Genomic DNA, 19,025 nt, shown 5'->3' with positions numbered 1-19,025 from the left:
AATACGCCATTGAGCAACAATATTTTAAACTAATAAACAGCACGTTTTATATTATTGTATCCTTGATTTAGTGGAAACAGGTGCGTCTATAACTCAAAATGAAAGCGTTTAAGAGTAAACATTTTTTATGAATATAAATCTGATTATTTAAATATGGTGTTTTTGAATTGGAATTCTCGTGGGTGTCACTATGTTAGACTCCCAGATGTGGGAAATAATAACGATGAGTCCGGAAATAATCCCGTATTATCTTTGGTGTAGATATGATTCGATGTGAGGACGCGGATTCGGATAACTAAATTATTTTTGTCATTTGCTTGCTATCGGGTTTGGGCGTAGGAGCGAGGCACTAGGTTTCAGCTTTAAATACCCACCAACAGTGAAGATACGGTACGTGTGTTTGAGAGTAGCTTAGTATACTTATATTGAGGCAACACTAAAACTAGATAGTTTTAAAGTTAATGGCTTCCAAATAATTGTTTTCGAGATAAATTGCTAAAATACTTCTTAGGTAAGCATACTCTAAGTTTAAATTGATCAAACACTACCAAATATATGCGATAAATTTATGAGTATAAGAAAACCTTACACGCCTTCAACCGCTTTAGTTTCCATCCCCAATAAAGTGGAACGAAATAAATCCATTGTGCCAGCGTAACCTATATAACACACACGGCATTGGCAGCATCCCTGCCACTGGAACACCGCCAGAACACTACACGAAAATTGATTAAATAACTCTTTGTGAATTTCCTTATTACGTAACTGAGGTACTGAGCTAACTTCACTGCACTTAATTCAAACTTGATACTGACCATGAAGCCTGGATTTGGTATGAATGAATCCCTTATAGCAGAATTTCTGCCATGGCGGTCAACTCTCTGGTCCTTCACTCTCATAGTCAAAGAGACGGGAACCTGATATGACTGAGGTGATTTAGTATAGTCCGTATTCATCTCTATAGTAACCACATAAATGATGGTAAACTTGCCACTGCGGCTGGTATTGACAAGACATTCTGGGTTAAGCCCGTGTGCGATCAATAAGACAGGCATTATTCTGATGTGACGAGACCGTAATTGACGAAAAGTAAGATTAAATTAATTTGAACTTAGCATCCTATTATATACGTATAGTTCGGCACGCCAGGGTAAATGTTTATTTGAAAAACAGAAAAAAAAATGAATTTACTTCTTTAATGTACTCTCGACATAATGCCTAATCGCGTATGCCATACTCGTACGATATTGAACAAAAACGTTAAAAGCGTTTCAATTAGAAAGACCAATCAGTTGGAAAAATGATACGAACGAACAAAAAATATGTACAGAATCCGCCTCCATGCCTGTTACTGAGCTAATCCTGCGACATCGCTTAGATTTCGATCGTTTTGACATTTATTGATCTGATGACGAGGAAGCAATGGATAAAAAACAAAAGGTCGTGACTTCATGCAGCGAATTAATGTGCCGTATCCAATTGTTGCTCACCGAAATCCTTTTACTAAGCCCACATCTCCCAAACTGTTTATAAGACCTTTAAACTGATAGCTTCATATATTCAAATAATTGGAACGACAATCTTCTGTAAAAAAATTGTAGATAATCCTAGATCTATCCCGTGTGGCTGCAGCCAATAGTCTCAGCAGTTTCAATTGGAGTTCGAAAACTAAATGCACGAGTCCAACTCGTACTTGCCCGGTTTTTCGTTTCAGGTAGGATTTACTAGGAGGGAGTACTGTTTCTGACAAGGAATTCTAGTTGTAGACTGAATATTTATTACACTCTAGGGAGCGCCGTTTTGCCTGGCACTGTTCAATTACACAAATTACACTCAAGGGATTGTAACGATTAGTTGCTTGGTTACAGTTAAAAATAACAAACAAACGGACCCTCGTCTTTTACAACTACCTACTAGTTACTACTTATTAGTTATAACTTTTTAAATGTTTACTTTACTTAAAAGTCGAAACTTTATTTCTTTGAATGTTTAGGAGAATATATATATTTTAAATTATTAAATTAAGCGATTACGCTATTTTATTTTGAATGCAGCGTTACTTCGACTCAAGATTGAGTATCCCGTACTATCCTGCACTCAGATAGGTCAGTCCACTGAAAAATAAACTCGATTTGGCCCGAATCGGTATCCTTGTCTATTTAACGATAAACTAGCTTTTATTTAACAGGTTCGATGAACCATAAATCTTCGAGTTATTTCCGTCTAGCTTTTCGCCTTTATTTTATGAACGTAAGACATTTTTGCCAGAACATTCTAGTTCTATTCGAGAAGACAAACATATAAACGTTGTTATTGATTAATGCGCACGTATCTTTTGCCTGTGTGTAGGTAATGGACCATGAGGTGACCCTGTAGCCACCTTGCGTTCGATGTCGGTTGATATAATTCGAATTAGTCGTTGATTTTATTTTATAAGTTCATTGGGTGGAAAACAGCGTACCTTAACGAGAGTGCTAAACTAAGCTATAGGTATAAGTCCATAGTGAATAGTATTTGTATATTTATCTAAATAGACTACATTGCACTATAAGTGAAGTAACTTACATTCCAATTACAGTTAAACAATTAGATGTCACTGCTGTAACTCTAGCCGAAGTGGCATCACGTTGAGCAACATTTTAGTAGATCCTATTGCAAATACAACATACCCGACCTAAGTCTTTTAGATCAACTCCGTACATTTTTGATCCGTTACCAATTCACTCCGTACTTACAGCAAGTTTGAAGATTGTTGTTATCAATATGCCGGAATAATTTAAGGAAATCGAGATAAAATATTGCAGCATGCCGACCGCGTTGAAGTGATCAATTTCGGTCGCTGAGTCACGGTATGACTAACGTGTTGCATATACTATACGAGTCTGCCCATGCAATGAAGATAGATACTTATACTATTAGACAGACCGTTTAGTTTTGTAGTTGAAGATATTTATTATGTACGTGAAGCCGAACATGCGCCAAAGACATTCTTTGCTCGTTTATACTCTAGACGATATTGAGCATAATAAGTATGTCTGATTAGTTAGAGTATAAAATAATCCCCTAATGAGTAGAGGGTATTAATACGTAAAGTAATTTTTATAGATTATAAATAGATGTAGATATGTACACTATTCTCGCTCTGTCTGCCAATTTATTACAAAGTAATTAGTTCCCAACTACGTTGAGTTGAAAACGTCTAGATTCTGTATAATGCCAACAAATAATAAAAGCACACATCGAAAAAACGTTAGAAGTTGTGAATGTCATTGTATGATTGATTAGTATTTAGGCCAGCAATGCAATTCCCACTGAATATATTACGACCAGCCTTTAATACACGATGAACAACCTTATTCAATGCAGATTTGACGCTTTAGAATAGAAATCAATGCTGAGTTAGAATTTTAAGTTATAGAATTTCTAAATCAAGTATAAGTCTAAGCTTCTCAAACGTCGTCTACAAAGGTGATCAAGTAACGAAGATCTTTCTGGAATTAGTCTCGGGATTCGAACCAAAACTCGACTGTAGCGGTCTTGCATGCCGGTAATTACCAACTGCACTACAAGCCCTTCTTTATTGGCTTTAATTGACATTAATGGCTATTATACTATTGACTGTTGCGTATCAACATCTTGCATCTATGCAGGGTTGCCAGATCTTAAATAGAAAAGCCAGTTTCCAGCCAGTATAACAAGACAATGGTATGACAAAGACTGTCATGGATATAATAGTTTTTGAAAAAACACTTGGATACTTTTAATACTTAACTTTGATGTAAACTTACTTTATTGTTAAAAAATGTCGATTTTCCCGATATATAAAACGAAAATATTTTTTTAATCCTCCATATTCGTTCTAATGTTATTAATTCATCAGTTTTACTTCTCTGATTTTTATCATTATCTACTTTATAATAGTGGGCGTAAATTTTTTTTTGGCTGAATGTTCTTAGAGTGATTGTAGTGGCATTAGGGCGTGTAACATTAAAATGCCTTTTTTATATTTATTTTCTTTGAAACTTACACTTTATATTTGACATAAACTGTACTTTTAAACACATAAGTATGTAGTTTCATTTAGCAATGCAATGTCAGAATTACATTGACTGTATAACTGTTTAATTACAACTAGCTCATGTCCGTCACATAAACTGTCTAGATAACTAGGCCAATCCGTAACATCTGGCAACTAATTCCTATCTTGTGGACTTGTATGAACAAATTAGTTTGCTCGTGTTAAATTGTTAAAACAATCAATTGATTCCCGGTCCATAATTCTTTGTGTCCTGCATCACACGGGGGACGCAAGTCGGCACTCCGACGTCTATAGAACATTGTGGTTCGCTCAATTGATTACTGCCCCTCGACAATTGCTAAGCAATTCAGATGTCCTATATCTTATAATTTGACACTAGACCAGTCTATAAAAGTGCACCTAGAATCAGACTTAAAACATTTTTTTGGGGATTAATATTTGACCCAGTACGGCGATCAGATCTGTGCGTTCAGGGACCGCAGCTAAGATGTCTCTATGATCGGTAACGCTAATATTTTGTACGAGACTGCCATATCTTAGCGATAGACTCATCGATAGGATATGTTATTTCTATTCATGTTTTCTGTTTCTATTAACTTTAACGACTGTAAAAAAACATTATGGCTACGGCCTGGATTCGTCTCAAACTCACCACAACAGAGGCAATCTGTAAATTAATTATTAACTAAAGAAACAAACATCACACAATATCGTTGTAGGAAACAAAGCAACATTTACGTTCTAAGGTTTTTCTTCGGCAAGGCGTTGTTAGTTCTCAGCGTAAACTGAAATGAGCGTTTAAAGGTGCGAACTGTGAACGTAACAAACATGCCACGGTAGAAATCAGCACAATGCGATGTGCAGGCGCACCGACAGCGCAGGCGTCATTCGTCGTCCTCGTTTAGCATACGGCATGAGCCATCATTAGACACGTTTCTCTTTAGAAATCATATTTTATAGACACGCTTCCAGTCATTTTTATATTATTCAACGACTAAAATTAAAACGTATCGTGGCAATGTTGTCATATTTTTTTTAATATTTAAGGGAATCCCGTAATTAACTTGTTTGTACGTATGTTATTTATTTATACCTGAAGATATAATTGCATATTTATGAGGATACGTTTCACAATCTAATAACTTTCATTATGAGTTAAATAAAAAAATAGCAGTCATAATTAGCATTAAACAAATAACTATCAGCACTGAACAAGGATAAATACACTATGATAGACGAATCCTAGCATAATATAAATACGTCTAATTAATAATTAAATACGAAAGACCTATATTAAGACTGTCTGATACTAATTATTTAATAGAAATGCAAATCAATTTAATTAATTGATCTCCGCGGAGCTTGGCGCAGCGGGTGACTTGATGCTGAGAAACGAGACAGAATTCCCGAGTTGATAAGCGATTTTGGGGGAAGGTTATAGTTGCTTAATATTCTAGCTGGTTTCAAGGAAGGGGTTGTGAACGATTCTAAACGATTATCTGCTCAGTTGGGTGTTAGTCTTTCTACTCTCTCTCTCTCTACTTTTTTAGTCTGATATGGATTGTACCGGAGTCGTTCGGTGTAACCTAAATATAATGTCGAAGGAGATACATTGCGTTCTTCGACAGTCGCTAGGTTATTTTGCTGGAACTACATTTGATACTAAAACAGACATGAATACCTTGCCATCAGTGAAATTTTATTTACAAAGATCCCATCATACGCATGATTAAAACACTACGTATATAATTACCCCTTTCAAAATTTATCCAAAATTAAATTCATGATACATTATGTATTTAACCTAAGTAATAATCCGCTTTGTACACGTTTAATGTTCCAAAGGAAACAGCGGGTGACGTCTAGTGCCCATAAATTTATTTTTATCACCGTTTGAGCACTTCCTGCGTTTTTTACCAATGTCTAAGCGCAATAAGCTATTGGTCTCAACCTGACACAATTAGCCAGCACAGAGCACGTGTATATGAACTGTGTCTGTTCCTCTCATCAATTTAATAGTTCAACATAAATAAAGCAGTCTTGAAATTGGCAGCAAAATGAATTCCCATTAGTTTATCTGCGGATTTTGTATTGTCTCCGTTGATTCTTAGAGAATTGTTAACTATGATTCCACGTCTCTTTCTATATGTCGTATCTGTCAACTTTTCGCTGTTGCCTTTGATGACGATTTTGTCCTTACCACTGCAGTTACGTTTGTGCTTTGGTATAAGGTATTATATGTAAATATACTCATAGTCCGACATAATTCAATATACCAAGTAGATTTCACACCGTCGCTTCAGAAAATGACATGTATTGACACTTTTCGTGCATTATAACATTTCCGAACAGAATTTGTCACAGAAAATTTAGACCATGATCAAGTTTATATTACGTATCGGGCAGTGACAGTTCAAGAATTTATTTATTTCTTTGTCACTACGAAAACTATTTTGAATAAGTGCTTTTAAAGCCAACAAAATAATGGTAATATTTTGGGGCTTTAAAATACATTAGCAAGCAACGATAAGGGTGCATTTTTGGTGTCGAATTTAGGAGTCAATATAAGTATAGTGAGTGTCCCATTACACAACAAAAACTTACATCCAAGCCGAGAGAGTGAATGCAAAAACTTAAGCCAACTTAAATCCATCCGTTAGCAGGGAGCGTCTTATAACAATGAACAGAATTTTGTATGCAGCTACAGAAGGTATTACAGATACGTATTTATATACATTTTGAAATTCTTAAGTAAGTACTTAAGTTTTTTTCTGTTAATTGTTGATATGTATGAGAAAATTATTTAAAGTCACAAAAAGTATTTATTTTGTTAATAAGAAAGGATTTAATGAGACTTTAACGAATATTGACACAGAGATCTGTTTAACTGTTGAATGCTTTATGAAAACAAAAAAGATTTCATACCTTAACTATAAGTATATTGATTGTGTATTGTGTAATAACAACATTATCTGTATCAAGACAACTCTGAAGAAAAAAAAAACAATAGTCTTTTATTGTTCTACACGATTCCATTTTCAAACCTAACACATTGTTCAAAGGTTTAATCATAACATGATCGCATCGATTCGAGTTTCCATACATCTTGTTCTAGTGTCTAACAATGTAATCGAGGACAAGGTTGTCTGCAGTTTTCTACCTACGCGACACGGTGTCTTGTTGTAAGGGACGCTGAGACCATGCGATATGAAAAGCGTGGCACTACAACGCGCGTGTGCCGCAGTGTCACCCATCTCTACCTGTCCGTTATGGCGGTAGAATGTAATTTTTTGCATTAGCCATATTATCAGTTTGCATTATCAATAACTCGAGAAATGAGTAATGGATATTTATAACGTTGATTCAAATCGGAACATAAAATAATGTCACTTCGTTAACCATAATAAGGAAAAATTATATTTCGGCCGAAATACTTAATTTGATATGGAATATTTTTTATCCAAACAGTGGATTAGCAGCTATACCATAATAGTACATTTTAAATTTCAAAGAGCTATTGAGCCATTAAAACCGGTTAAAACTATACTTATTTAATGTCAGATTAATTATTGCGTATTTTCTTAGTTCTGCAATGAATTATTATTAAATCAAATGCCGAAATTAATTCAGAATTTTCGTAAATGTAAGTACGCTTTTGACCTTTAATATAAATCCCTATTTTATGATTGTTTATTTAACAATTCGTTACATTGTTGTGTGTAAATTAAGCGCATAAACATCTTTAACAAAACCTATATGAAAAGTTCGCATCAACTCATTTGGGAGCCGCTCAATAAACAAATGATCAGTCATTGTCGAAAAAACGTTAGCCGGTCCGACAAGATAACATCTCCTGACCATAACCGCCGATGAATCAGCGTTTAAAACGCTAACCCGGACAATTTATGTATAACACGCGTAATTACATTTACTCAACTTGGAAACCAACGCTTCTCTCCGGCCGCGTAATAGGCCTCAAAAAAACATACGATGACCTGTCTTGTCTGTGGAATGCAACGCGACAAATTCGAGATGAGCGCAGAAAAACGAAGCGCGAACCACTGCCGACACAATTTCACGTGAACGGATAATAACTATAGGCAGTAACTCTGGTTTAAGTACGTAGGTATGTCTAGCTAATATGAGGAGAGGCCGTTCACAAGGCGCGGTCGTGAATGCAATTATTTCATGCTCGATGTGCTTACGTATCCGCCATTACAGAGAACGTCGTGTTCGAATTTCAAATGTTTCGAGTTTTTCTTTATCGCGCAAACTGGCCGTTTACACACAACAGGACGTTATTTTGTTTTATTTGTACTAATCTTTATGTTGTAATAATTAAGGCATGACGTGTGTTTTTATAGAGTAATAGTAGCTACATTATATCAATACCTAAGTACATTTGTATATAAAATATAAATAATAACATTATTGATATTATTATAAATAATCAATTAATAAATTACTTGATATAGAATAGAAAACGTTGATCTACATTTTAGTTTGTTTATTTTAACATCGTTATCAAATTATGCAATGCTTATCTGTGCACGCCCATCGTCGTAATATAATACATAAATATTATGTTTTAATAATATAGCTATCAGCAATACATAGCAATGTTTATGAATGAATGGTAATAATTGTTTTGACCTCTTTCTTGATATCCTAGGTTAGTACCTTCTTCGTTGGTACCTATTTGTTATTTATGGTTCCTTTTATACGTACATTTCCGCCGGTTGTCATTTTTGCAATACAACTTATTAACTAAAACTGAATGAAATTATGAATGAATTTAAAGAATTTGACACCGGAAATAATGTTATAGATATTTGTGGTTTTAGAAACTAGTGATTCTATTAATAAGTAACAATTTTCCTAGAATTCCGATTAATAAAATCATTCAACTTTACGTGAATATTGGATAATGTACACGATTTACATGTAAATTTAATGAATAATGAATACGTTATCTCAATATGTGGTTACTATCTACGACGGAGACGCACAACACGTAACGTTTCGTTCACATAAAGAAAACTTTCTAAAGAATTCATTAACTTCTGAGAACATATTACATGTCATCGATACATTTATGTCGTCAAATGTAATGTAAAGTGGGCTAATATTAGTATTGCATAGCGTGATTTACCAATGCATTAAGCAACGCGTCGCTTACACCTGGCCGTGCTATTTATAGAAAACGTTGACTTAAATCTAGCGTTATAACGCCTTACACCAAAACGTTATAAACAACAGTTATACAGACAGCACAACACTTGTCACTAACGTATCAATTTCTTCAACTTTCGCACGGTATTTGCAATATGCACACGATAAAACACATCGGAATTGAAATGAGAACCACAGTCCGCACACCTTAAACACCCAAAGCGTTTGTATTAAGAACACGCATTGAACGATGGCATTAAGCGGTCGAAGCCAGCCGCGGTCGTCCGACACTAAAATTATTGATTTGGTGGCGTTACAAAACAACAAAAGATATAAAACGGGCTGGCTGCACACCCCCGCGCTCGCCGAATCGATCAGAATGATAATTGTCGCGCACAAAGACTAGTGACTACTCACCTAGACAGTCAGAATGCACACACACATAAAACAAACAACACACAACGTATCAACAACGTTCGATGGCACAGCGTCCGCGGCACTCATTAGAATATCGTCACATTTGTATATTGAGGATTTTTGATGGTATTTAAGGATTAATTAGTGCGAATTAATGGAGATTTGTGTGTGGAGACGCGAGCGATTCAACGACCGCTGGCAAGATGGCTCCGCGTATGCCGCGCGGCGGCCGGCGCGCTCCCCTCCGTCCCGCCCGCGCGTGCCCGCGCCCGCGGCACCCCCGCCGGCCCCGGCCGCGCGCACCGCGTACGTGCAATGAAAGATAGCTAGTGGCTACACACTACAGTGGAAGATCAACAATCAGTTCGGAGATATGGCTTCACTCACCTTTGCCTTATTAATGCGTTTACAGATGCAAATTGCAGGCACATGAACAGTATCTCAACACACGTAAATTAATAAGATAATTAATTTAACATTTAATCATAAAGGTAGTATTACAATAAAGGAGCATAAAATTTCAGGCAACTGTTTGAAATAGTATCGTAGATATTTATTTATAGACTAAAATAAAATCAATGTTAAAATAATTAACACAACCTACATTCATTCAAAATATTGCATTGCAGTAAAAGAATATTTAAATAAATGGATTAGTCATACAAATTTATAAATGTTACATTTAGGAAATAACATCGAAATTGAACGCATAATATTCACCACTTTCTGAAATCAATATCATTTTATTTGATTTCATCAAAAAACACTGCTTTAAGACATGTTATACAAAACAAACATAATTTACGATCTATATATCTCAGGATAAATCTCGCGACAGTTCATACCGCGCACACCGCACGCAGTTCTTTCCCTTCACACCGCTTTGCCCGTGCGGAGATCACCCCCCGCGTCCCGCGCCTGTCCTCTGCCCACCGACCTTATATACTGCTCTCTTTAGAAAAAAAACACCAATTTCCCAAATTCCCGAAGCGGTCTCGCTCGCGGCGGACCTAAGATGGCCGACGGCTTCCATTTTGATCGCAGATTACGTGCCCGACCGCTCAAAGCCTGCCCATCGCGCCGTGCTGCGACAACGGCACGCTCGCAAACCTATGGCACACATGTTTAGGCTAATTTTTCGCGTGCATTACAACGGTATTGTCGTATTTAAGTAAAATATGCGGCACGATGTATTGATTGTACCGGGTACGTGCGAAAGAAAGTCCCAATGTAAACGGGCAGTGTTAAAATACGTTGAGGGCGATTGTTTTGTCTCTTTCGGCGGTGTCTACCTGTGTAGGATGGCGCATAAGTGATGTTTGGAGAGCGGCCGATGTGCCGCGTTCGTAACTCTTCTTGTATCGTCCCGTTCTCGTAAACTGTATTAAATGCACAAATTATAAGTACTGCATCTACTATTTTGCGCGTTTAAGAAGCTAGCTACATTTCCCGTTCTTGTTTACACAACTTAAGATATTACAGACACTAATATTAGTTTATGAAAACCATAATTACCGAAAAATTAAACTAAATATGCAAAAATGGTGGATAGGCTGAATATTCAAGCCTAAATTTGCATGTAATCAAGTTGTTTTAAGGTTATAAGCTTTGTTCAGGGCACAGGGCGCCGCTCAAATTTAGTTTGGCCGTTCAGATTATACCTGGCCTGTATCGTGATAGATTTATGTAGATATTCTTTTGATATTGTAATTATGCGACCTGGTTGGGCTCCATCATGAGTACCTAGACACCTATTGTTTCCTAGCCTACTAGAGTATTAATATTCACAATTTTACTAGCTTTTGCTCGCGGGTACGCCCGCTTTAACAATATTTTCCGGAATAAAAGTCCCGCTATATATTTCCAGGGATAAAAGTCGATTAAATGCTATTCCAGGGATATATCTCTGTGCCAAGTTTCATCTAGCTTTATTCAGCCGTTCTGCGTGATTGAATAATAATCCATCCAAACTTTTGCATTTATAAAATTAGTATAGAATATAGAGTTATGGACGCAATAAAAATCCGAATAGAGCAATCAGAATAAAATGTAATTGAATTTGTATGGGATGATGACCCATATTTAAACTATTTTTAATGCATAAGATAAGCTAGCATGTAGATCGGATGTCTCTGATGAACATCAGGTGATAAGTAAAAGTCACGGCCTATGAAAGTCCCCCAGCCATAGGGGTCGGGTTTAGCTTTTAGGAAGAAGAACAGGGAAGATGGAAGTGTTTTCAAGGGGTTAAAAAAATATCGCAACTCGCTGACTACTAAGTCATATTGCTATGCTGGCATTCTGTTTGATAATTGTAATTAGCACTACTGCGGTTGAGTTCATGTTTTAGAATATGTTACAGAGTGAAAAGAGAATGAACACCTGTAAAAGCGGACGTACGGAACGACATGGTCGTAAAATTACGACCAAGCTCTTTAAATACTTAACAATTAAAAAAAAGCTGTAGGATTCTACTATTTTCAAATAAGTATGGATAGTAGTATGTAGTATGGATACTGAATCCTTACGCGCCAAAGCATCGTGTTTACAAGTGACACAAAGAGATAGGCTTTTTAATACCTAAATCTTGAATGCTAAGAATGCTTTGATGAAAAAATATTACTTCGTTCATGCATTTTTTAGTTATGCACCGAGAGCCTCGCGGGGAGTGGACCTCTCTGCATATAGGAAGCCATTAAGAATACAACCCAGAGCGTGCACCACACACTTCAAATTAAATTATAATACATGGGTACCTATGTATTGTAGAGCAGATTGTCAAGAAATCGAAGAGTAATTTTATTCATCATATTTTTTATAGATACGACAGTAACTCTGTGTCTATTGTCTGTCTGTTTGCACGGGTAAACTATCATTAGTAAGTTCATACTTATTTCGATATTTTGCTACAGAACAAGCTAGAACCCCAAGAAAACAATGTCATGTAATCTACTTTTTGAAATATTTGTTAAAGACTGAATTCATCGCAAGCACACCTTATAAGCTAGTTATACAATAATTAAAGAATCTATAAATCGTGTTGGACCGGAAAAGCCCACTGACTAAAAGAAACATCAAGTAACTACTTATCATAAATGCGTTGTTTTTGTTAGTTAGGACTCTACACGAAGACATGAATACACATTTATGATGACGTAATCGAAAGTTGAATAAACTATTAAAATATTTACATTGTATTATGCGGATATTTAAAGTCGTAAACCAGAATTTGTGGTCCAGTTACAATCAGTTACTTACCAATTAAATTTAAACTTGTTATGTACGCCCGCACGAAAAGTTATAAAAACGAAATAAAACAAATGTATCACTTAAACAACTTATAACTTTTTATCTCAAGTTATACATGTCATTGTAATTTACTTTCGTGCTTATTTCATCGATGACGTCACAGTAGAATAGCAGTTGTGGATCTCAGCGCGGTAGTCTTATTCGTACGGTTTATGCGGTACAACTACATCAACAAGGCAGTTGATAGAACAATAGGAAACCAGTTCAGTATTGGTAGTGGGAAATGCTATGAAAAACATCTATAAAGTATAGGAATGGAATATACGCTGGTGGTAGGATATATTTTACATCCGCTCGGATAGCGACCACCACAAAGGGGAGACAACATCATCTTCTCGTTTTAAATTGGCAGCCCCAATTATTAAATCTAAGCATATTATCAATCATAGGTTTACATACGTAGTTCTTTTTTCATCTATGTTTTCTTTACCCTGTGAGTAACTAATGGGCATTTAATTTTAATTAAATAATTAAGTAATTTTGGTTAAATAGATTATAATTGATCTAATAAAATTTGAATACATAAGTTGTTGTAAAAAAATCGCTCGCAAACTAAAAATTCATGTAAATTTGTCATTAATAAAATGTATGGACGTAAGTTGAAAAGTCCTTTGTCTATTTCTTCAAAGTTCGAATAAAAAAAGGACATTGCGTTTGGCTCATTTTTCGTAAATTACTTAGTCGTAAGTTTAGCAAAAAATTAATGTTCTACCAAATATAAAATAATTAAGTATTTAACAATTCACAATTATTTTCCACTTACTGCCATTTTGTTACAATGTCTTTGAAATGTTTTATTGATAGTTTTTATTAGATCATTTATAGTCTTGTTCTTCCTCGGTCTAGTTGCTCTAATAAAAAACATTGACAAAAACTGTAAAGGAGTAATTCTGTACAAAATGTTGTTAGTATTCATTTATTACCTAGTTTTTTTTATAATAAAGAGTAGGCCACACTGCGAATGCTATTGCTATCTTAGCTTACGTTAGCAGCGTCCTTTTATAAGTTCGGTTTAAACTGCGAACTTCACAACCAAGCTAACCCTAAGTACGAAGGTACGTGAACTATGATTAGTTCGCTAACAATATTCTGAACATAGTGTAGGTTAGCTCGTGTTGTGGCTTGCGTTTTACGACGTCATAAATGATAAAGTTATACAATTTATCTATTGAAATTACTAGGGCTTTCTATTTTATTTCATAAGTACTAAATTAAAATAGGGCATATTGGTCTTACTTACTTACCTTTGCCGTTCGTTTCGTACAACCGAGATAGTCGGTGATCCTTTAATTTCAATTCTAATTTTAATTAATTAACAACGCGTCTTTACTTTCGTGCTAATCACCATAGGCGTGACTAGGATGGAGGAAGGGCGGGAGGCAAGTGTGCTCTGTGCCCATAGTAGAAACTTCTGCCCACCACAGAAAAAGTCTTGAGCTTCCATGGACCTTGCGAGTGAGACCTTTAAGTGTTTTTTTTGCTCGCTGCCTCCCCCCCCCCCTCCCTAGAGAAAATTCGCACTTACGCCACTTACCATCAGAAGACCTACCTAATGCAAATAGTTTATTGAATGAATGGATTCCACCGAAGCGTACCAAGTACTTACTCAAACGAAAGTAAATAAATAGAATTAATTATACGTTTTAAATAGCTTTTGGTAGTGACTTCTCCCACATAATTCGCTTCAAACCTTATGCAATAATTGCTTAAAATTGACCCCGCAACCTTATTAAAAAAAAAAATGTGAGATGGAGAAGATACCCGTAAACTTTAGTGTACAAAATGTTGCTTACTACTGAATTTACGTTCCCCGAATCTCTATAGACATTAAATGCACTGACTTCCTCGACGGTTTTACAATATCTGTCGTAGGAAATAAATTACTAATTAATACGACCAGTTTAAAAATGTAAGGTCTACGGTAGACTAGCCTTACATCACGCTATATCCGATAGTTTAATAGATATTCGTCTTTATTATCGAGTCGTTAAGTTGTAAATAACTTGTAGGAATGCAAGGCAGTTTATCTGGACGATACTGTCACATTGAAATTCTTTATTAGAAATCTACATAAACTTGTTGATTTGTTATCACACGTTTATTCATACTGTCAGGTTTACGACTCATACGAGAATGTCATCATTTTATTTTTAGTCTTTGGACAATAGATGGCGGAATAAGTAGGCTAATAATTCGAATGAACTAACGTTATAGATATATCATACTCCAGGATTACCAGTAATGTGAATATTACTGTAAGAATTTCTGAATCATCATCATCATCAGCCGCAGCTGAACATAGGTCTCCCCCATAGATATCCAGATCGACCTGCATCCCAATTTCTGAATCCCAACTCCCAAACATAACTATAACAAATATTGGTTCTCAACAGTTCAGGAGCAGGATGTCCACTGCTGGACATGTCCCCCCCCCTCAAGATTTCTAGATCGACCCATCCCATCGACGTATCCCAATTTCTGAATCCCAAATACAACTATAACAATATAATATTGGTTCTCAACAGTTCATACAATATTGGCCTTAAAGTAGCTGTTAGCTGTTCAAACTTCATGCTTATTATACTTTGAAAAACTGAATAACCTAAGGTCTGCCGACGTTGTTGTGTTGCGGTATGACTGCAGTTCTGAGATCACAGGTTCGATCCTTGGGTTGGAGAATGTTGTGATTTTCTACTCAGTATCAGCCAGGTGTCTGGAATTTGTGCCCGATATGGTGAAAGGCTTGCCCTTTATCTTATTATGGGACGGAATACGCATGGCACACCTATAACGAATCAAATATTGCGTTTTTTGGAAGCCTTTAGAAATATGCCGGACTGTCCTTATTGAGCGGAACTTGTAAAAAGTGTTATTAGTTTGTTCGCGTTTGCCATTTTCTTAATAAAAATGTTACTGAGTTTTTTTCGGGATAAAAAGTGACTTAAATGTTAGCCCCAGACATCCAGTTTCCAAACCCATTAAACTGTTTCTTTAACAAGTGCCTAAACACTAGCTATTATTCTGCCTGCGTGAAAAGCCTTGCCCGCTACTAAAGTCCCTATAATGCTGCAGCAATTAATAGACAGCGCCATCTGTACGACACCAACGCCATCACTTAAAAAATCAGACTAAAATGCAATTATCAAATTATCGCATCATGGTCTACCTGTGTATCAAATTTTATCCAAATCCGTTCAGTTGTTTCTGCGGTTACTTCTAACATACAAACATTTTAACAAATTCGCATTTATAATATTAGTTACATTTTCTTTCACATTTTGCAACTATCGCATTCATAATAGTAAAAATAATAATAATAACAAAAGAAGGCAGTATTGCTGGACACAGCCCGCTTTGTGAGCAGATTCCTCACTTTGAATCCCAAACTACCAGTGACTTGTGTCTTCAGCTTCCCCATCGGAGGGCGATATTTTTTTATTTTTTTTTTATATTTTTATTTGCATTGTTTTTTTTTTACTAAAGATATATATAAATATGTAAAAAAACGAACTTTAAAAATAAAATTAATAACATTTACTCGGTCATTGTCCAAATTGTTACAAGAGCTACAAACTAGGTACTATTTTACACCTAGATACCTGTGGGAACATTACTTTCGGTAAGAGGAACCCTTTAGAACAATAACGTAACAAAATTTTCCATAAAATCGATGGATACAACGCGATGGGAAACGGACACCATACGCGGCGGTCATTGATCTCGGCGATTTATAACGACCAGTCAACATGACCTGCCTCCGCCCGCCTCTTCCTTGCGAAAAGGACGAGGGAGACGCGAGGATGTGGACCGCACGGGTCTTCATAATTGGATGGAAGGTAAGTGTGATGTGACGGATGTTGACACGGAAAGAATCATATCTGCGTTCAAGTGACTATGGGGTAATGAGGATATAAATATAAAGTTTATTTTGGATTATTGGAACACTTTCCTAGTCTTTACTGTGAAGAATTGTAAAGGATTTAAAAAAAAAATATTTTTATTTTGTGTGATTGCGACGCAAAGTACTAACGCAATTGAATAGTAAAAATTTTGTAACATTATTTGAAGTATGAATCAGTGTCCACGTACATAACCTAAAAACTTTCAGACAACTAAAACAGATAATAATTTTTATAGAAGCATATTTAAAATCATTCTTCAATCTAAAAGGGTTTTACTTATTATATTTATTTAATAAATACCGACTAAAGGTCACCCAAACTAAGTTTGTAATTTACAACACCGAAGATCAGGTGTAAAACATAACACAAAGTCAATGGACTAGGTGATGATTGCCGATGTTAAAAGTATCTCATGAACGTGTGTTATTTTAACGACTTTACACTATTACAGATTCCTCAAATACTACGTTATAAGTACAGGACATTGGCGAGGTGAAATTTTAATATTACACTGATCTGTTAATGCATAAACTCCTCGGCAATATGAGGGAAGTACTTACTTATAATATAATATCAGCCCTGTATTATATACTTGCCCACTGCTGAGCACGGGCCTCCTCTACTACTGAGAGGGATTAGGCCTTAGTCCACCACGCTGGCCTAGTGCGGATTGGTAGACTTCACACACCTTCGAAATTCCTATAGAGAACTTCTCAGATGTGCAGGTTTCCTCACGATGTTTTCCTTCACCGTTAAAGCGAACGATAAATTCAAAAAGAATACACACATGATTTTTTAGAAAAGTCAGAGGTGTGTGCCCTTGGGATTTGAACCTGCGGACATTCGTCTCGGCAGTCCGTTCCACACCCAACTAGGCTATCGTCGCTTCAGTACTTCAGTACTTACTTAATAAAGTTAAATACAAAGATCTATACTAATATGACTGTAGGTTTGTATGTGCGAATCTCTGGAACTACTGAATCGATTTCGAAAATTCTTTCACTAATACGAAGATATATTACTTCATGCTGGTAAGTTTTAAATACATGAAGGTTTGAGAGTTATGTTTCATCTTTGCATAATGACCTGTAAGTAAATACAGTATAGTCCAAGTATAATACATCCACAAGACCATGTGTCATCGACGTTTGCCAGAATTATTCCAAGCATTCCAGCCAGTAAGTGACTGGCCTCAGAGAGCGAGTTTAAGGATTAAGCTCCTACTGTTTGAATAGTTGCCTATGTTCGATTTGCATTATTCTTATTATAAAGGGTGCGTAGTGCGAAATCGTCGTAATTCCCGATGACGTCATGTGCTTGTATTACGGCTCTTTTCTTTTTCTTGGCACATGCGTTACCAGCCCTATTGAATTTTAAAGGCCTTTTAACTTGTGGATTTTATAACTCTTTCTGCGTTTAATTTTATATGATGTAAATAAAAGTATTTGGATTTGGCTTAAGGTCTACCGCCTAAGGCAATCAGAGATTCGTAATATTTAGGCATTATATTCGAATTATGAGCGTCCTATTCGAATCGATGGACATCCTACTTCACTTAGTTCAGCCGTACCCTACATTTTTTTAAACGGGCCACAAAGATGTCTTAGTTATGGTGCCACAAGGTAAATTCATTGACTTAGTTAAACGTCTAACAACATGATTTAAATTAAATATTAAAATAAAAGTACCTATATCTTATATTTACACGAATGTTGGGCATTAAAATAAATCTAGTTTTCGGATTTCATCCTGATTTTAAATATTTGAATTTTAACTTTAGTGAGCTCATTCTGCGTAGGTGGGAACGCAATAAGATAATTAAAAAAATATATGATTATAAAATGTAGATAGATATTGTAACTTTGACATTTTCTGAGCCTACACAGCTCAGTCCGCTCCGTGATCATGAAGGTTGCAGTCTTCGAAACGTCGGAAAAAATTAAAATACAAAAAACCGCGATAAAATACGATAGCCAGTTTTATCTTGATAAAAAGTATTTACAATTAACTGAATAGTTTTATCCTTATAATGTAGTTTACAGTTCAAGTGATGTTGGGTAAATTATTTTCAATATTAGTAGTATTTTGGAAATCTGGTGGTCAACTTGTAGATGTTCGGCGGCCCCATGGGAAATCCCGGAGGGCCGCAGGTGGAGTATAGCTGACTTAGCTTGTCCTCAGAATCC

The 19,025-nt window shown here is 35.8% G+C and overlaps 1 protein-coding gene across 10 annotated transcripts in view; it reads right to left on the bottom strand.

Moving 5' to 3' along the window:
• LOC115441589 (bromodomain adjacent to zinc finger domain protein 2B) overlaps positions 1–9,857 on the bottom strand; it is an 87,064-nt gene extending 77,207 nt beyond the window's left edge. For 4 of the 10 annotated variants that reach the window (XM_030166439.2, XM_037440212.1, XM_030166437.2 and 1 more), the window contains exon 1: positions 9,629–9,856. The gene's annotated coding sequence lies outside the window, so the exon portion shown is untranslated. Of the gene's footprint in view, positions 1–9,628 lie in introns of all 10 variants that reach the window. The other 6 variants (XM_030166436.2, XM_037440211.1, XM_030166442.2 and 3 more) reach the window with 2 other exon arrangements.
• Positions 9,858–19,025: the final 9,168 nt, after the last annotated feature.

This window comes from Manduca sexta, chromosome 18, assembly GCF_014839805.1.
Source record: "Manduca sexta isolate Smith_Timp_Sample1 chromosome 18, JHU_Msex_v1.0, whole genome shotgun sequence".
In the NCBI taxonomy this organism is placed as follows: domain Eukaryota; kingdom Metazoa; phylum Arthropoda; class Insecta; order Lepidoptera; family Sphingidae; genus Manduca; species Manduca sexta.
The sequence above is the reverse complement of the archived record's forward strand: the minus strand, read 5'-3'. Positions and strand labels throughout refer to the sequence as shown.